This window comes from Dioscorea cayenensis, chromosome 4, assembly GCF_009730915.1.
Source record: "Dioscorea cayenensis subsp. rotundata cultivar TDr96_F1 chromosome 4, TDr96_F1_v2_PseudoChromosome.rev07_lg8_w22 25.fasta, whole genome shotgun sequence".
Taxonomy (NCBI): Eukaryota; Viridiplantae; Streptophyta; class Magnoliopsida; order Dioscoreales; family Dioscoreaceae; genus Dioscorea; species Dioscorea cayenensis.
In genome coordinates this window covers 17,476,659-17,494,802 of record NC_052474.1, presented here as the reverse complement: position 1 = coordinate 17,494,802, position 18,144 = coordinate 17,476,659, and the positions used below count along the sequence as shown (strand labels likewise).

General features: G+C 40.8%; 1 non-coding gene across 1 annotated transcript; it reads left to right on the top strand.

The window, feature by feature from the left end:
- Window positions 1-13,304: 13,304 nt before the first annotated feature.
- Window positions 13,305-13,411, top strand: LOC120259720. Its single transcript, XR_005536275.1, has one exon. It is a non-coding gene; the product is annotated as a small nucleolar RNA R71 (small nucleolar RNA).
- Window positions 13,412-18,144: the final 4,733 nt, after the last annotated feature.

The window sequence follows — 18,144 nt, the reverse complement described above, 5'->3', positions numbered from 1 at the left end:
GTGGAATACTACGACCCCTCGTGTCACTCATAGGGTATTACTTGGCGATCCCGTACACTTGCGGGCGATCAATCACTAATCTTGGTTAAACAACTAATTATTTGTGCTCATCATCACCCTAGCAAAAACACAAGCTTTATCTTCAATCACTTGCCTTATCTTAATGTTCTTAAATCATACCAAAATCTAATTAATCTTCAATTAATCATTAGTTAAAAAAACATAGTCTTCAATCAAGCTAAGTGTAGTTTTCAATTATTCTTCAATATTCTACATGTGATTCGTCAAAGAAAATTGAATTAGCAAAATATAATCTTCACAAAATTCAAATCACCAACTTAATTTAGCACTCACCCCCTTTGGCTTGAAACAATATAGCCTTCAATGAATCCTCATTACCATCTCCAAATATAACTCCTTGAGGCATATATCTCTTCAATTAAATCTTTAATTAAATAAGCCATCTCTATAACAAGCTCTCAACCTAAAATAGCTTCTCTAATGAATCTTCTCTAATCTTCTCTTCCTAGATAGATATGGTAACTCTTCAATAGATGTAGCCAACTCTCTATAAATAGACTCTACCTAAAATGGTTCTTCAAATATGCATGATGACAAACTCCAATTTAGATCTATCAAAGTGGAAAACTTTTGCCACTCACCATATCAACCAGCTCAATTAATTACTTGACAAATAATAACAACTGATAATAATACAATAAGGGCATTATGGTATTTTACCACTAACACTTTCATGCCTAGTGTTGTCTTAAGTTTTGTCCTTGACATCCACCACTGTGTTAAAACATTCTCAAAAATATTTCACTGTATAAGCATCCCATCAAATTGTGAAAAATAAGATTGATATACCAATATACTAGCTCTTAAAAAAAAACCCTCTTCTTTACACAATGATGGGTATCTGTATACCTTGACATCCTCTCATTACTGATATTAGTGCGAAATGCGAGATTAGGACGGGACTTAAGTCTCACCCAAATTTCTTTGCTTGATAATCTATGAATCAGAGGGGTATGCTCCACTATAGTTCTAAATTTATCTTCTTGTTTCCTACATAGATGATCTAAAAGTAAGAATTGATGATGACAGTTAAAAAATTGCAGCATCCTACCATAATTCAACATGAAAGACTTTGCATGTTCAAAGCAATATAGGAGAGATAATTGTCCATTAGTGCTCTACAGAAACAACATCCTGATGTGGGCTGTTGTTTATGTCTCACTAGACTTAAGTGCACGTGTTGATCAGGTAATATAATATTCTAAAAAGTAGAGTTATAGATCCCACGAGGATTGAAAATACTAGTACTAGATATTCCTCTATTATCTAGCCTAATCAACATTGGTGGGATGTGTAATCCTAAAGAAAACTAAAACTAAACAAAATGATTGCTAAGAGTATGAAAAATAATTAGGGGATACTTAGTTAGAAGAAAGAGGTATCCAGGTAAGGGATTTCCCTTGGATTTCTAGAATCCTTAAGACTAGTATATCAAAGTGATGATCAAGTGAATTGGACCACAAGTATTTCTAAACTATGCTAATCCCCTTCTCAAGGCAATTAGCAACTACCATACAGAGACATATTTTCTTTCAAATCTAAGTTCCCTTTAATTACCTTAATACTTTGTGAATCCTAGAAATAGGAATGATCGTAATATAGAAGAATTGTAGTAACTATTACTCTATCTATAGGCGTACTCACAATTTCCTCCAAATATGGTAGACGTATTCCTGGAGGATTTCTCAATCTCATGCACACGAATCAAACATGAGTTTAATTTGTCTCTATTAATCATAGCATGCAAGAACACATAATAGAATCTCTGATAAGTGTCTAAATATATGTATTTTCATGTATACATTTTATACACTATGCATGTATTTTTCATTGGATCAATGCCTATTTTATGCATTATTTGATTTTAACTACTTCACAGGGCATTGAAAGGCAATCAAGAGCTTGAGTACATATTTTGGACCAAAGTAGGTGTAAAAATGAGGCAAATGCAGAGATGTAGTACTGTAGCAATGAACAATATCTGCATGTGTCATGAATAGTGCCCGCATAACCTGGAAAATACCATGTGACTGCTATGCTCTCGCATAGAGGCCACATGAACCCGCAGCTAGAATAAAGACAATTTTCAAGATCCATGCTTCTTCCATGCACCCACATAAGTGCCTGCATGTCTGGAGAAGTATGTAAGGGATAAGTTAGGGCTTTGGAAAGGAACTTGGCTACCATTTTACTCCAATCACCCCATATTTCAAATCTCTTTGAGTGGAAAATCTTTTGGGTTAAAGTTGAATGGAGAGGAAGGTCGATCTCAAGGGATTCAACCTTGGATCTTCAATGGAGAGGAAATCAAAGCAATACAGTGTTTTGGAGACTCTTGGAGGGTGGCATCATTGGGATCCTAGAAGCTTCTCCACCTTCATAGTTACTCGATAGATAGGGAGTTTCACCATGAGTTTTACTCATTTTCTTTTTGATTTTGTGATTCACCTTTCATTGATGTCAAATAAACTCCCAAGGCCACTGGCATTAGTGAACCTTGGGAGGAAACATTTGTATAGATGATTAATTTTCTTATTAATACATATTGGCATGTTCTTTGGATTTAATTTATGATGCTTTATGTTTAATCTACAATGGATGGATTTCATAGGTTAATTTTGAATTGTATGTGTAGAATAGGATGTTTATATGTATTAGATCATACTTTGACTAACGAGGTTTCATTCTATTTATACACTAGAGGTTATGGGTGTTGATAACCTTCCTCATTAGGGTTTTACCTAGATTTAGAGATTCATTGTACCTAATGCAATCATAGGGGTGTCCAAGAGATAGAACCCATATGGGATTAGGGATATTCACCAAAAGTTTTCGGGCAGCCAACATTAGAATCTAACGGTCCAAACTTGCCAACAACTACTTTACATTTCATATCATCCGTGCATTGTTAGTACTCCCAAGGGGATCCTTGCCCAAGACCTACTTTATTCAAAGAGTCTTCATCTCCATTGAGTCGCTTGGTAGCATTCTTTTCTTAGCTTATTTTAGTTTCAGTTAAGACATCATTCTCTATACTAAATAATGACATGAAAAAGAATTAATAGTACTTCTTGGGGCCCTAAAGATACGACTTTCTCATGCTCAAGTGTGAGGAAATTTATTACTCGATGACCAGTGCACTTGAGGCCGGGAGGGTGACATCTCCACCCACACCATCAATCTGAATTACGCTTAATATGAAATTGATATTCATTGTCAAAATATAAAATGAAATCTATTATTCATCAATGACAAAATGGCTATGAAAGTTTAGTTCATCATCATAGAGGAATACAAAACAAATTTAAAAGAAGAACAATGATTCAAAGAGAACATGAAACTTCCTCTCACTCCGTAATGTTCTTCAATTCAGTGGAGTCGTCTACATGGAAATTTGGTCCTCATAGATATCTTTCCGATATAGTCGTCGATATCTTTGTTATCATGGCTCCATTTAGTCCTTGACGCCTATGGAAGTCACCATCCAAAGCAAAAGTACTTTACCTAATAGCCTCCAAAAAGGCCCCTAGAAAACCTCGTGTCATCTGATGAGTGTCTAAATGTGCATGTTTTCATTGTACTATTTCTCAAGTGTATTTTTGATGGATTGATGCCAATTTTAGGCGTAATTCAATATATTTTATCTACAACGTATGAAAGAAGCTATTAGGGTTCCAGAATGGGTTTTGGAGTATTTTCGTGGTAAAACAGGTGTGTTTTGAAAATGAATACTGCACCAATTTATTATAGCACCACGCAGAATTTTTTTATGGCTTGCATAGTAGCCTACAGTAGAAAATCTAAAAGATGTGTAGGCATTTGTGTGCTCGCACGAGAAGCAACATGCGTTGTCAAGTGGCAACGCCCCTTGCGTGTGACCCACAAGTGAACGGGTTTGTCGAGTTATAAATCCCAGGTGAGTGGAGTATCGTATCCACAGAGAGCAGGGAGTAAAAATACTTAAATTGCTACTTACCACGTGAAAGTGAAAAATAATAGTGTTGATAAAATGTGATGAAAACAAAAACTAAAAAGGAAAAAGAATGAAAGGTAAAAGTAAGGGAGAGGTAAGGCGATCGATAGAAATTGGGGTACTCGGGCAATGTTCCCCATAGGATTAATGTTTCAAGTGCAAGACCAACTATTATACTTCCTAATCAATGCTCAATGAGTCGTGGAAATCCTTAAGCACATGATCCCAAATCTAAGGTCAACCGTGACTAACTCTACACTATGTCCCGGCGGAGAAATCGCTCAGTCTCAACACCTCACACTGTGTAAAGTTACATGGAGTTCTAGGGAATCCAAGTGATAAACCCTCTTTCTATGTATAGACCTAATCCTTTGGTCCAGGCGAAAGGCACCGAGTCACATCTAAGCCCCAGACACTAGAGTCCCTTCAACACTTCACTGTATTGCTTGCGCAACTAAGCCCCAGCGGAGTTCGTCCTCTAGAATTTCACTCTATTGTGACCACCAAGAACTCATGAAAATGGAGGTAGGATAAATCACACCTAAGGGAAAAGGGGACGCTCCGCTACCTCTCGACTCACCCTCTCAACTCTCTTAAATCAAGTAATGTCTAACCCTTATAGTGTGTTGATAAGTGCTTGTGCGATATGAATGCGAAGTGTTCATTCCTTATGTTGAGCATTACTTTTCTCGTGTTTTTTTACATTAATATGTGTGTTTTAATGTTACTTTTTATGCGGTGTATGGTTGTGAGGTCGAGTATGAAGGAAATAGGCCAATGTGGATCATAATGCACCTATTTTGGAAGAGATCTTGCTAAGGTTCAAACGCCAAGACATAGGGGCAGTGTGTGAGATGCTAGAGTGTGTGCCAACCTCCTCGCATTCGAAAGTGAGCACATCCATTTGAGGGGCACAAGGGCAGTCACACTCGAGCATTCCGTCTTATGCATATAAGAACAAGAGCTCCACTAACATATATATCATTGAAGAAGCAAGTGATTCATGACGTGAACGTGTGCCCGTTTGCGTTACCCCGATGAAAGTATGGAATTGGGACGTTATTCAGGTCGAAGACTATAGCAGAGCAATGCAGCAGCACTGTTCATAGCCGGCGGAGAAATCAGAGAAATCAGAGAAACAGAGAATCCACACGGGCGTGTGGAAATTCCTCATGGGCGCGTGTAGCGTCCACGCCCGTGGAGTTGCCCGATTCCAGCCCTATTTAAAGCCGATTCAGCCCCGATTTTGGTATTCCTGATGAAGAAGGTTGGTAGGGGAGCTTCCGTCAAGGCGTATCCTATACCGGATGAGGGAATCTTTAGACGATGAGTAGAGGACTCTCCACAAGACCATCGATACGACCATCGAGGGGGTTTCTTTATGGATTCATTGCTTTTACATTCAATTTCTTTGATTGTACTTAGCTCCATGGAGAGCTAAACCCCTAGTGGGTACTTGGGTGATTGTGAACCTTAGGATGTATTCGTTTGTTTGAACTTCTTTATTATGCTTTCAATAAATTGATGTTTATTGTGAGTTCCAACCTTGAATGCTTGATTGTATGAACGTTTCCCCTAGAGTGACACTAGGGTTGAGAGTTCTTGTTGGTAACCTTGTGAGTGAGTGACACACCACGAGCGTTAGACAAAGCTAGGTTGGAGAGGGTTGAGAGGGTGAGTCCAGAGGTACAGGAGCGTCCCCTTTCCCCTCCGACGTGATAGATTCTACCTCCGCTCCTTGAGTTCTTTGCGGCCATAATAGAGTGAATGGTCTAAGGGATGAACCTTCATTGGGGCCTAGTTGCGCGTGCAATGGAGTGAAGCGTTGAGGGATCTTAGTATCTAGGGCTTAATTGTGGCTAGGGACCTTCCACCTGGACCAAAGGGTTAGGTCTATAATTAGGAAGCGATTTATCACTTGGAATCCCTAGAGCTCATTGCAACTTTATTCGAGTGTGAGGTTGAGAGGTTATTTAATCTCTCCTCCGGGACATGAATAGAGTTAGGCATAGTTGACCTTAGATTTGGGACTATGTATGTAAGGATTTCAATGACTCACCATTGCATTGATTAGGAAGCATAATAGAGAGTTCTTGCACTTGAAACGATTTTCCTAGGTGAAGCATCATCCGAGTACCCCATCTTTATCGATTGCCTTGCCTCCTCCTTACTTTTGCTCTCTTACTTGTTGTTTTTAATTGTTGAGAATTGAATCATTATCACAGTTATCATTGTTGATACTCCATATAGCTAAGAATCGAATTAAGTGTCTTTACTCCCTCCTCCCTGTGGATTCGACCCCGCTGACCCGGGATTATTAGTTCGACAAACCCGTGCACTTGCGGGATATACGCAAGGGGACCTTGTCATGTGTCACTCATCTACAAAGGTTACCAAGATGGACTCTCAACCCTAGTGTCACTCTAGGGGAGAAATCATTCCACAAGTACTCAAGATTGGAACTCAATTGAAACATCAATTAAGGAAAACATAAGAAAATATCAATGAAACAATAACATCCTAGGGTTTACAAAATCCAAGTACCCACTAGGGGGTTTAGCTCTCCATGGAGCACAATACAATCAACAATGAAATTGAAAGTAAAAACAAGTGTTCCATAAGAAAAAACCCTCGGTAGTCATGTCGATAGACTTGTGGAGTAGCCAAGTCTTCTCCAAAGGTCCCCTTGTCCAGCCTAGGGCCCACCTCACGGATCTATGCCGATGAAAGCTCCCCTAATAACCTTCTTCCAAGCGAATCGCGGTGTCGAATCCCTCAAACCACTCCTAAGACTTGCCAAAAACCTCTCCAAACTCTAGCTGACGGCTTCCCAAATGATGGAGAAAAATGGAAGAGAAGAGGGGAAAAAGATTCCCAAAATCGGGGCTGAATCGCGGCTTAAATAGGGCTGGAATCAGGCATCCACACGGCCGTGTGAATTCTCTGAAAATCGTGTTTTCGGCTGACTGTGAACAGTAACTGCTACAATACTTGCTATAGTGTTTCACTACAGTAATATGCTACAATACTCATACAAAACACTCCCAATTCCATACTTTTCATCGAGGCAACATAAACGGGGACACGTTTATGCTGTAGATCGTAACTCTTCTTCATTCAAAGGCTTCGTTGGTGAAGATCTTGTTATTAATGCACAAGTCTGGATACACAAATGTGACTGCCTTTGTGCCCCTCCAACTAATTATAACGACTTCAATTCATGGAGATTGGCACACATTCATGTATCCTAGAGTTCCACTTGTGTCTTCGCGTTTGTTCCTTCCAAGATTCCACCAAATAATGCGTTTACGATCTATTTTTGGCTTCTTTTCTCAATACTTAGCTTCAAAACCCTACATGCGCAAAAGAAGACAAATACACATGTATTAGCACTTAAACCTACTAAAAGTAATTCTCATCATAAGGAAAGAACACTTCGCATTCTTATCACAAAAGCACTTATCAAACTCCCCCACACTTAAGCTTTTGCTTATCCTCAAGCAAAGAAATACACATTGAAACATAGAAGAAGGAAATATTGAAAGTGCTCAGCCTTAGGTTGACCAAAACATGCAAGGAGAGCATTCTTCAAATAAGGGAAATTTCCACACCAAATATGAAAAGTCAATGGTCTAGCCAAAAACTCGAATAAAAAAGAACAACAAACCCAAAATCGTGTAAGTGTGTGTAAACTCACTTAATTCAACCCAAATTATACTCCTCAAAGTCCTAAGTATAAGGGACTTATTTATCTATACAAAGCAACAAAAATTAAAAGATGGTAGTAGCTTCACACATCCTCTAAGGTAGCCCTTTCCAAAGTGGCTACTAAGGTTGCATTCATACTTTAGAGGTGGTAGCTCTTTCTACTGGTGTGATAGCTTTCACTCATCCTATGAGATAGCTCTTTCTCTCATTAGGGCATAACTAGTATCCGACTTATGATAGTAGCTACATATAAGATAGGTGGTAGCTCTTTCCACCCCTAATGTACAAACAACAAATATTTTTCTCTTTTCCATTTTTTTCCAGCATAATTAACACAAGAAGTAACACTAACTAGTCTCTTTAACATTAAACTTGAGTTTCTAAAAAAGTTTAAAGAGCGAGTAGTGCAACAAGTGTCATTCGGGCAAAAAATCCTAGAAATTCAAGTAAAAACTAGAGCATGAGAACATTCAATGTTAAAAATTCACCTAAACTCAAGAATACAATCATTGCAACTAAGGTGAACCACCATTGGCTATGTGAGCATGTATGTCAATCAAAACTTATATAAAAGACGTGTGCAACGTGAATCCCCCCCATACTTAAGTTGTACATTGTCCCCAACATACACATGCAAGCTCATTAATAGTGTATATCAATCAAGAATATGTGTGGGAGAAGCAATCGTAACAATACTCCCCTGACTCCTAGTATTGCATTTGATGGAGCTAAATCCTTGGGAGTGATGTTCCAATGGGTTGTGAAGCACACACGGCCAAATGCCAAAACACCTTGGCTGTATCCATGACTAGTTCTCGATTCCCATACTGACAAGACCATCTGCACGCATACACAAGGGGGTTCAGTGAAGCTCAATAAAATAAAAACAACTCGAGTATATAAAAGATAGAGCAATGAATACAACTCAAGATAACAAAATGATAAACTCAGAAGGAAGATCCTTTTGAGTGTATAAGTCTGAAATAGAATGCAGAATTAAAGAAATGAAAAATGCATCAAGTGTCGGTGTCACCCTTTGGCTCTACTGCTACCACTGGATAGTCAAAAGCTGTCGGTGGATCAGGTGATGGTGAGGCCGGAGGAGCCAGAGGTTGGCTAATCAATAGCTGCTGTAACCTGTCAAAACGGGCCATCAAATCAGTATACTATGCTGACTGTATCGCTCGAATCTTGGTGATCTCAAACCATAATACACTCACAACACTCTCGAGCCTCTCAATATGATCATAAGCTTGGGAAAGGGTGAGCGTGCGCCCTGGGATCTCGGTCTCCATCGGTGAGGAATCCTCCACTGCATCTCCTCCGCCCTCTACGCTCTCTGTAGTAGATGTAGTCAAAATGTAAGCTCCAGGCCCATATGTGCGCACTAATCCCATCATCCTGATCGTATCGAGTCCAAGGGGGGCAGGAATAACCATTTTTTTGACTCCTCGGATAGCATCCACAAGGCCATCCCCAGGATAAGTCTAGTGACATAGGGTCCAGCAAATAATACTCCCACTCTGCCATTCTAGCCCTGGTATCTTAGGAAGTCTGCCACAACGTGCCCCAAGTGAATTGGCATGGTCCGAACAGTAGAATATAAATAAAGTAACCCTTGCCGGCTTAAAACACCTGTGTTATCACCACGACCATTCACAGATCTGCTAAGGACTGAGTGTAAGTACCTGTAGCTCGGCCAGGACAAACATGTGGCTTTGGACACTCCTGGTTCATACTGCCCCTGTCCGCACAAAGCTTGGTATGCTTGCTGTGGGGTCAAGGTGCCAGGATAATCCATCGGCAAGTGTCTATACTCCTCTATATCTATATACGCCTCGTCATACAAGCCCATACGCACTGAAAACTCAGTGACACTCATGCTAAACTAACGTCCGAACGCTCTGAACTGTATGATATCAATAATGTCAAATCTCCCATATGGTTGCTCAAACTCGAAGGATGCCAGTACCGCCAATGTTAGTGGCCGGATAGCTGGCTCTCGGATTGACAATAATCTTCGTCAGCCTCCCACATCCAACAGCCCGTCAATCTCATAGTCCCACTCATCGCCTCACTGGACCTCACTCAGCACACTCAAGTCCATGAAATGAGACTGTCCAAACTTGAGTCTCGATAACCGCTCGAATCGAGTCTGATACTCGGGATTCGAGAATTCAATTTGTGCTAGCTCAGATGGAGTTTCCCTTGGACGCTTACCCTCTTACTTCTTCAAACGTGGTACCATACCTGTAATTATTGATGAATAAATGATTAAAGAAGCTCAAGAAACATTTCTGCAGATTTCTACACAGTCGTGTGGAAATTCCACACGCCCGTGCGGATCTCCGGGCCGTGGAAATCACACAGCCGCATGTTAATACTCTCAAAATACAATTTAAAACCACGTCTAAACTCTTTCTAAACATGCATAAGCTATTCTAAAGTGAAAATTTTCAGCACATCACAACTTTTAATCTAATAAAAACAAGAAATGGCGAATAAGAGAGGGGATAAAATGTTTTCCGACAAAATGGGTATGAAAACTTTGAAATCAGCGTGAAGATTGAATAAAAACCCTCAAAATCAGTGGTGCGAGGTCGGGCAAACGATGAAGAACCTATTTTGAGCATTTGAGAGGATAATGGAAAAGAAACTCAAAGAAATTTTAAGGAAAACTCGCGTCTTTTGGAATTTTGTACATCCACACGGGCGTGTGGAAATTACCCACGCCCATGTGGCTTCGCAGGGGCAGGTGCACGCCCTTGTGCGCTCTCAGAAAAACACTCAAGTCTCTCTGAACGCATGCACACGAGCCTGTGAAGAATACCCACGCCCGTGCGCCCGACCCACAGGGGTATCCCCACGCCCTTGTGGCTTCTTTGTCCAACCCGAGAAAACTCTAAGTGTTTCACACGCCCGTGCGGAAATCCCCCACGGGCGTGGACATATACAAGGCTAGTTTATGGGGGCACTCGCACGCCCATGTGTATTCTTGGGATGGAAGAGAGCTCCTCTGCAGAGATCCATACGGGAATGCGGAAATCACCCACGGCCGTGTGTTTATCACAGGGTCATCCATAGGGACGAGTCCACGCCCCTGTGTCTTCTCGGGAAAAATCTCTTAATCTCTATAGGAAGACACATGCCCGTGTGGAAATTACCCATGGTTGTGTATCTCACAAGGTCATTCACAGGGGCGAATCCACACCCTTGTGCCTATTCTGGATGAGCTCTCAGTAGAGACCCACGGGCGTGTGGAAATTTCACACGCCCGTGCATTTTCTCTGGATGCCTTAGGGGAACTGTAGGCTCTGCAGAAAATTACTGCACATATAAAAACACTCAGAGCCTGCTTCTAGTATGCAAAATATACCAAAGAAAAACATGAAACATGCTCAAATGACCAACAATTTCGGCATAGACATTTAAGCACATGATAACACCAACTCATCCACAAGAGAATCACAGCGATGCATCAAAACATATAGACACCAACACTCAATGTCTTATTCATGCAAATAATAAACTAACAACTAACAAAACATTAAGTGCTTGGGTTGCCTCCCAAGAAGCGATTGTTTAACGTCACTCAGCTTGACGTACATTTTCTTACCTCACAGGGTTCATAGATGAAGGTTTCCCTCTTACCTATGACTTGAAAGCATGATGAGCAAAGCCTCTTGAAGGTAGAGGGAGAGTGGTCGAGCTTGTTACCACTTAAAGGCTTGTCACCCTTGTTCCATTCATGCACATCCCTAACAGCCTTGGGGCATTTCTTGTTGTGTCTTCTCACTCGCTTCATCTTCCGAAGCATATTTTTCACGATCCCCGGAGTAGGTAGTGTTTTCTCCTCTAGACCAAGCATCATCAATTCCTCGTTTTCCTCGTCTTGGTCTAACAACCCCTCGTATGGGTCCGGATTCAACATTTCATGCACATATTCATGGATTAGTTCATCAGTAGTGTCAAAAAAATATAAAGTATCATCAAAGTCAAGAGAATGTCACATGCTTCAGGGTGGTGGTATGTGAGCTTGTGATCTCCAACCCTTAGTGTCAACTCTCCGCCGTCCATGTCAATCAATGAATTAGAAGTGCACAAGAATGGCCTCCCAAGTATCAAAGGAACATCTGCATCCTCATCGACATCCAACAATACGAAATCTATAGGAAATATGTACTTGTCCACCTTGACAAGCACGTCTTCAATGATGCTCCTCGGATGTCTCACCATCCGGTCTGCCAATTGCAAAGTCATCCGAGTGGGCCTAGGCTCTCCCAAGCCTAAATTTTGAAAGAAAGAGTATGGCATGACATTGATACTGGCCCCTGAGTCTGCCAATGTCATCTTTTCACCCAAGTTGCTAATGTTGCACGGGATAATAAAGCTTCCTAGGTCTTTTGTCTTGTTCGCCATATTATTTTGTAAGACCACCGAACAAGAGGCATCTAAGATCACCGATGCACTCTCTTCCAAATTCCTCTTGTTGGTCAATAGATCTTTCAAGAACTTAGCATACCGAGGCATTTGAGACAATGTCTCAACAAAAGGAATGTTGATGTGCAATTGCTTGAATAGACCCAAGAACTTTTTATATTGCTCATCATTTTGGTCGTTCTTCAATCTAGAGGGCTAAGGGATTCTTGGCTTGTAAGGTGGGGTTGCCTCATCCTTCTCCTTAGTTGCTCCCTTCTCAACCTCTATGACCTTCGGTGCTTTAACATTTGTCTTCTCACATGGAAGCCTACCTTCAACCTCACGACCACTTCTCAAAGTGATCACCTTCATATGCTCTCATGGGTTGGTTTCGGTGTTACTCGGTAAGCTTCCTTGTGGTCTCTCCGATAGAAACTTTGCAATTTACTCCACTTAATTTTCTAGGTTGTGCAATGAAGCGGTGTAGTTATGAAGTGTAGCCTTGACCAATTGGAACCGTGTATCCAATGATTTCACAAATCTGGTCAAGGCTTTCTCTAAGTCGGTCATCCGGGTCTCCAAACCTGAAACTCTATTTTCTATATTCGGGGCTTGTTGTTGTTGTTGGAAATCCGGTTGTCCAATGGCCTTTTGTTGCCCTTGGTTACTCCATGAGTAATTTGGGTGATTCCTTCATCCTTGGTTGTAGGTGTTGCTATAAGGATTGCCTTGGTTTCTCATTGCATTACCCACAAAGTCAACTTACTCAACAGATGAAGTACCACCAACGGCTATCGGCCAATCGGATGGGGCATATCCTCCCCCGTGTCCATCACAATTTGTTACGGCCGCCAATCTAGGAGTAGTTGGAGTATCTAACTTCTTACTCAATGCCTCCACTTGGGCAGCCAACGATATAACTGCATCGATCTCATTGAGTCTGGCCACTTTCTTCCTTTCCCTTGCATTCCATTGGTAGCTATTCCTGGCCATTTCTTCTACTAATTATCGGGCTTCATTGGGGGTCTTATTCCCCATTGTACCTCCTGCGGCGGCATCTAGAAGTTGTCTTCTACTTGGATTCAACCCGTTGTAAAAGGTCTGAATGATCATCCATTCGGAGAATCCATGCTGTAGGTACTTCCGTAAAAGGTCCTTGAATCGCTCCCATGTCTCAAACAAGGACTTAAGCTCTATTTGAACAAACAACGATATCTCATTATGAAGCTTTGCCGATTTCCCCAGAGGAAAGTACCTTGCAAGAAAAGCTTCGACCATTTCATTCCATGTCGTGATGGATGCTGGTGGTAAAGAATGTAACCACTGCTTATCTCTTCCTTTTAGAGAGAATGGGAAAGCCCTCAATCTAATAGCATCATCCATAACATCGTTGATCTTTAGCATATCACGAACTTCCAAGAAGTTCTCAATATGATTGTTTGGATCCTCATCGGCCAAACCATTGAACTGCGCTGACTGCTGTATCATCTGGATGAATGCTGGCTTCAGCTCAAAGTTCGGAGATGTAATCGGGGGTCGCACAATGCTAGATTGTGTCCTCAATACTGATGATCTGGCGTAATCAGAGAGTGTTCTCTGTTGTTCATTCTATTTCGCCATGTTGTAAGATCCTTCAACTTCTACTTCATCTAGATTTGGTGGTTCTTGCGCAGATCCTTTACCCCTTTTTGTGAGTGTATGTTCAAGTTCAGGATTACCTTCAATTAGTATCGAAGGGTTCCCTCGGGTCATAAGCTAGAGCTACAGCAAAAGAAAGAAAACAAAATTAGAACGATGATACGATAAGAAGATAAGAAAGAGATTGAATGAATAGCTAAGATAACAAAGTGCAAAGTATCTCTAAACGCTTACTCCCTGGCAACGGCACCAAAAACTAGACAATGCCCCTGCGTGTGACCCTCAAGTGCACGGGTTTGTCAAGTAATACATCCCAAGTGAGTGGGGTATCATATCTACAGGGAGTAGGGAGAAAAAATACTTAAATTGCTACTTAACCATATGAAAGTGAACAATGATAGTGTTGATAATATGTGATGAAAACAAAGATAAAAAGAAACGAGAATGAAAGGCAAAAGTAAGGGAGAGGTAAGGCAATCGATAGAATTGGGGTACTCGGGCAATGCTCCCATAGGATTAATGTTTCAAGTGAAAGACCAACTATTATACTTATTAATCAATGCTCAATGAGTCATGGAAATCCTTAAGCACATGGTCCCAAATCTAAGGTCAACCGTGACTAACTCTACACTATGTCCCGGCAGAGAAATCGTTCAATCTCAACACCTCACTCCGCTACCTCTCGACTCACCTTCTCAACCCTCTCCAATCAAGCAATGTCTAACCATAGTAGTGTGTCACTATCTACAATGGTTACCAAGATGGACTCTCAACCCTACTGTCATTCTAGGGGAGAAATCATTCCATAAGCACTCAAGATTGGAACTGAATTGAAACATCAATTAAGGAAATCATAATAAAAGATCAATGAAACAAGAACATCCTAGGATTTACAAAATCCAAGTACCCACTAGGGGGTTTAGCTCTCCATGGAGCACAATACAATCAACAATGAAATCAAAAGTAAAAACAAGTGTTCCATAAGAAAACCCCCTCGGTAGTTATGTCGATGGTCTTATGAAGTATCCAAGTCTTCTCCAAAGGTCCCCTTGTCCGGCCGAGGCACACCTCGCTAGATCTATGCCAATGAAAGCTCCCCCAATAACCTTCTTCCAAGCAAATCTCGGTGTCGAATCTCTCAAACCACTCCAAAGACTTGTCAAAAGCCTCTCCAAACCCTAGCTGACGGCTTCCCAAACAATGGAGAAAAGTGGAAGAGAAGAGGGGAAAAAGATTCCCAAAATCGGGTTGGAATCGGGTATCCACACGCCGCTGTGGATCTGCCACACGGGCCTGTGGAATTTTCACATGGGCGTGGGGAATTTCAACACACCGGTGTGGATTCTCTGAAAATCCTATTTTCAACTGGCTGTGAACAGTAACTGTTACAGTACTTGCTACAGTATTTTGCTACAATACTCGGCCAAAACACTCCCAATTCCACACTTTCATCGAGGTAACATAAACGGGCACACATTTATGCCTTAGATCACAACTTTTCTTCAATCAAAGGCTTCGTTGGTGAAGATGTTTTTATCAATGCACAAGTCTGGATACGCAAATGTGACTGCCTTTGTGCCTCTCCAACTCATTGCAATGACTTGAATTCATGGAGGTTTGCACACATTCACGTATCCTGGAGTCCCACTTGTGTCTTTGTGTTTGTTCCTTCCAAGATTCCACCAAATAATGCGTTTACGATCTACTTTTGGCTTCTTTTCTCAATACTTAGCTTCACAACCCTACACGCGCAAAAGAACACAAATACACATGTATTAGCGCTTAAACTTGCTAAAAGTAATGCTCATCATAAGGAAAGAACACTTCGTATTCTTGTCACATAAGCACTTATCATCAAGTTTCCTATATTTAAGTTTTACACTCAGTGCAAGCTCCATAAGATGCATGGAACAAGATGAAAGGTGTGCAAGCACTTGTGTGCCCACACAGGAGGCCACAAGAATCATTATGCTTGCCAGATTTGAGTTTTAATATTATGTGAGGGCTCCTATGCGCCCACAACTGACCCATCACGCATTAGACTATAAATAGACCCTTTTATGGCTTTTTGATGAGTGCCTTGTAAGCCTCTTGAAGAGAGTTTCTTATTACTAAAAGGAGATTTGGGCATGACTGTCACAAGGAGAGGTTGGATCTTGAAGATCTAACTATGGAGAGCAAACTTCTTTGAAGGAAACATCATTTTGGGTGAAATAGGAACGACATCCTTGGGTGCCTTAGGCATTCTTCTCTCCTCACCATCATCTTCATCAAAGGGGGCTTTAGACATGTTTTCTTTATTATTAATCATGCTTTATCTTGTTGATTTAGATTTCATGTTGAACTAAGCCCCCAAGGCCACCGGACATCAGTGAAACTTGCGGTGAACATGTGACTGTTGGATATTTTGGTTTAGTTAATGCATTGTTAGTTATTTGGTATTCAATCTATGAGACTTGTATGCCTTGGATTACATTATCGAGATCTCCATAATTCATGTTTGAATTGTGTATTTGAGGAAAGTGTTCCCTTTATACTAGGTCATGCATAGATTGATAGGGTTTTGAGATATTGGCATAATCGAGAACTCAAGTGCCGGCAAGCCATCTATCTTAAGGAAATCCCTATGTCAGAGACTACTAGAATGTAATGTAATTGCTGGAGAGTCAGTTATGAATTGATTTAAGCCGACTCGCATATGAGATTAGGAGCTAATCACTAAGGTGTTCAGGTTAGTTTATCTTAGAGATCTTTCGGTCCAAACATAATTTTACAATACCAAACCATAATCCTAGATCACATTAGTAGCCTTGAATAGATCTACATCCAAGGGCCATTATCTCCCATTGATTTCTCCTCTAGAGACGGTGTCTGTGCCTGGAGCTTCCAAGTCTTAGTTTTCTTAGTTAGTGTAGGTTCAAAACAATTCTTAAATCATCCAGGCTAGATAATAGATGAGGAGTGAGCAATAATATTTCCTTGGTATGAAGAAATATGATCCTCATGACGGCCCATGCCCTTGGGCGGGAATTGCAAATCTAGGCTAGACACAGGATCGTACATTATTGTGTATCATCGATAAGTGCTATATTATACATATTCTATCGATCATGTTTTGCACTTACGTGGTCCTCAAAAGTATTTTCATGGATAATTGGTATATAGTTTGTTCCATTTATGCTTTATGACAAAAGAAGCATAACAAAAGCTAAAGGAATGAATTTGGAAGCAAAACGGGGCCAAAAGTAACAAATAGAGAAATACATGGGCAAGGTACACGCTTGTGTACCTACCCATGTACCTTTCAGACATTGGGAAGAAGAGCATTCAAAGAAATACATGCTCTATTTACATGGCCATGTACATGACCATGCATTCCCCTAAGCCATGTCTTCCTTAGAAGAACACGACCATGTAGATGATGTACATGCATGTGTACATCTAGAAATTTAAAGAACTTGATCCAGAGGAGAACAAGGACTAAGAAAAGCACACGCTCGTGCATCTCAAGAACTAAAGAGAAGATCATCCAGAGATATACACATCTAGATAAAGCAATACACAACTATGTACACTTGGCCGTGTACCCCAAGGATCGACTTTGCCATTCATCAAGAGATCTACATGTGCAAAGTACATGCCTGTGTACTGGCCAGATTCTTGCGGGTATAAATAGAAAGCTAAAAAGGTTATTTAGGGATCTACTTTTGCGAAAGTAATAAAGGGTCGATGGCTAGGGTTTGGAGACGAATCGAAGGAAGAAGAAGGAACTTGAAGTAGTTATCGGAGTGATGATCCAAGGCCGACAATATTAGCTCACATCTATTTCAATATTGAAGACATTGAGAAGGGTTTCTCTTTCATGGCTTGGGTTCTAGAGCTTTATTTCCATTGCTTAGATTTGAACGTTGACCCCATGGAGGGCTAACTTCCTTGGGTGCCCCGATTGATGTAGCTTGGGATGTTATATTCAATATTGCTCTTTATATAGATTGCCTATGCCTTGTCAGGTTCATCTATGTCTTTTTATTGTTGATCTAGCATAACGAGAGTGGCTATTTCATATTAATGGCGTGTTTGAGATTGAGAATTCATCACATATGATCACCCATAGATGAAAGGAATTAAGAGTGTGCACTAGAGATAGGGCGCTTGAGATTCCTCCAGATTAGAATCATGAAGTGAGAGCTCCGATTTCTATTAAGGATTTCTTAGAGGTGTTTGCAATCATGAGAAAGTAGGATTAGAAGAGACCAATCCTACCGTAACATGGGATTATGAATTGGGGAGTCTTGAGAGAACAATCAATTTACTTTTGAAAATCC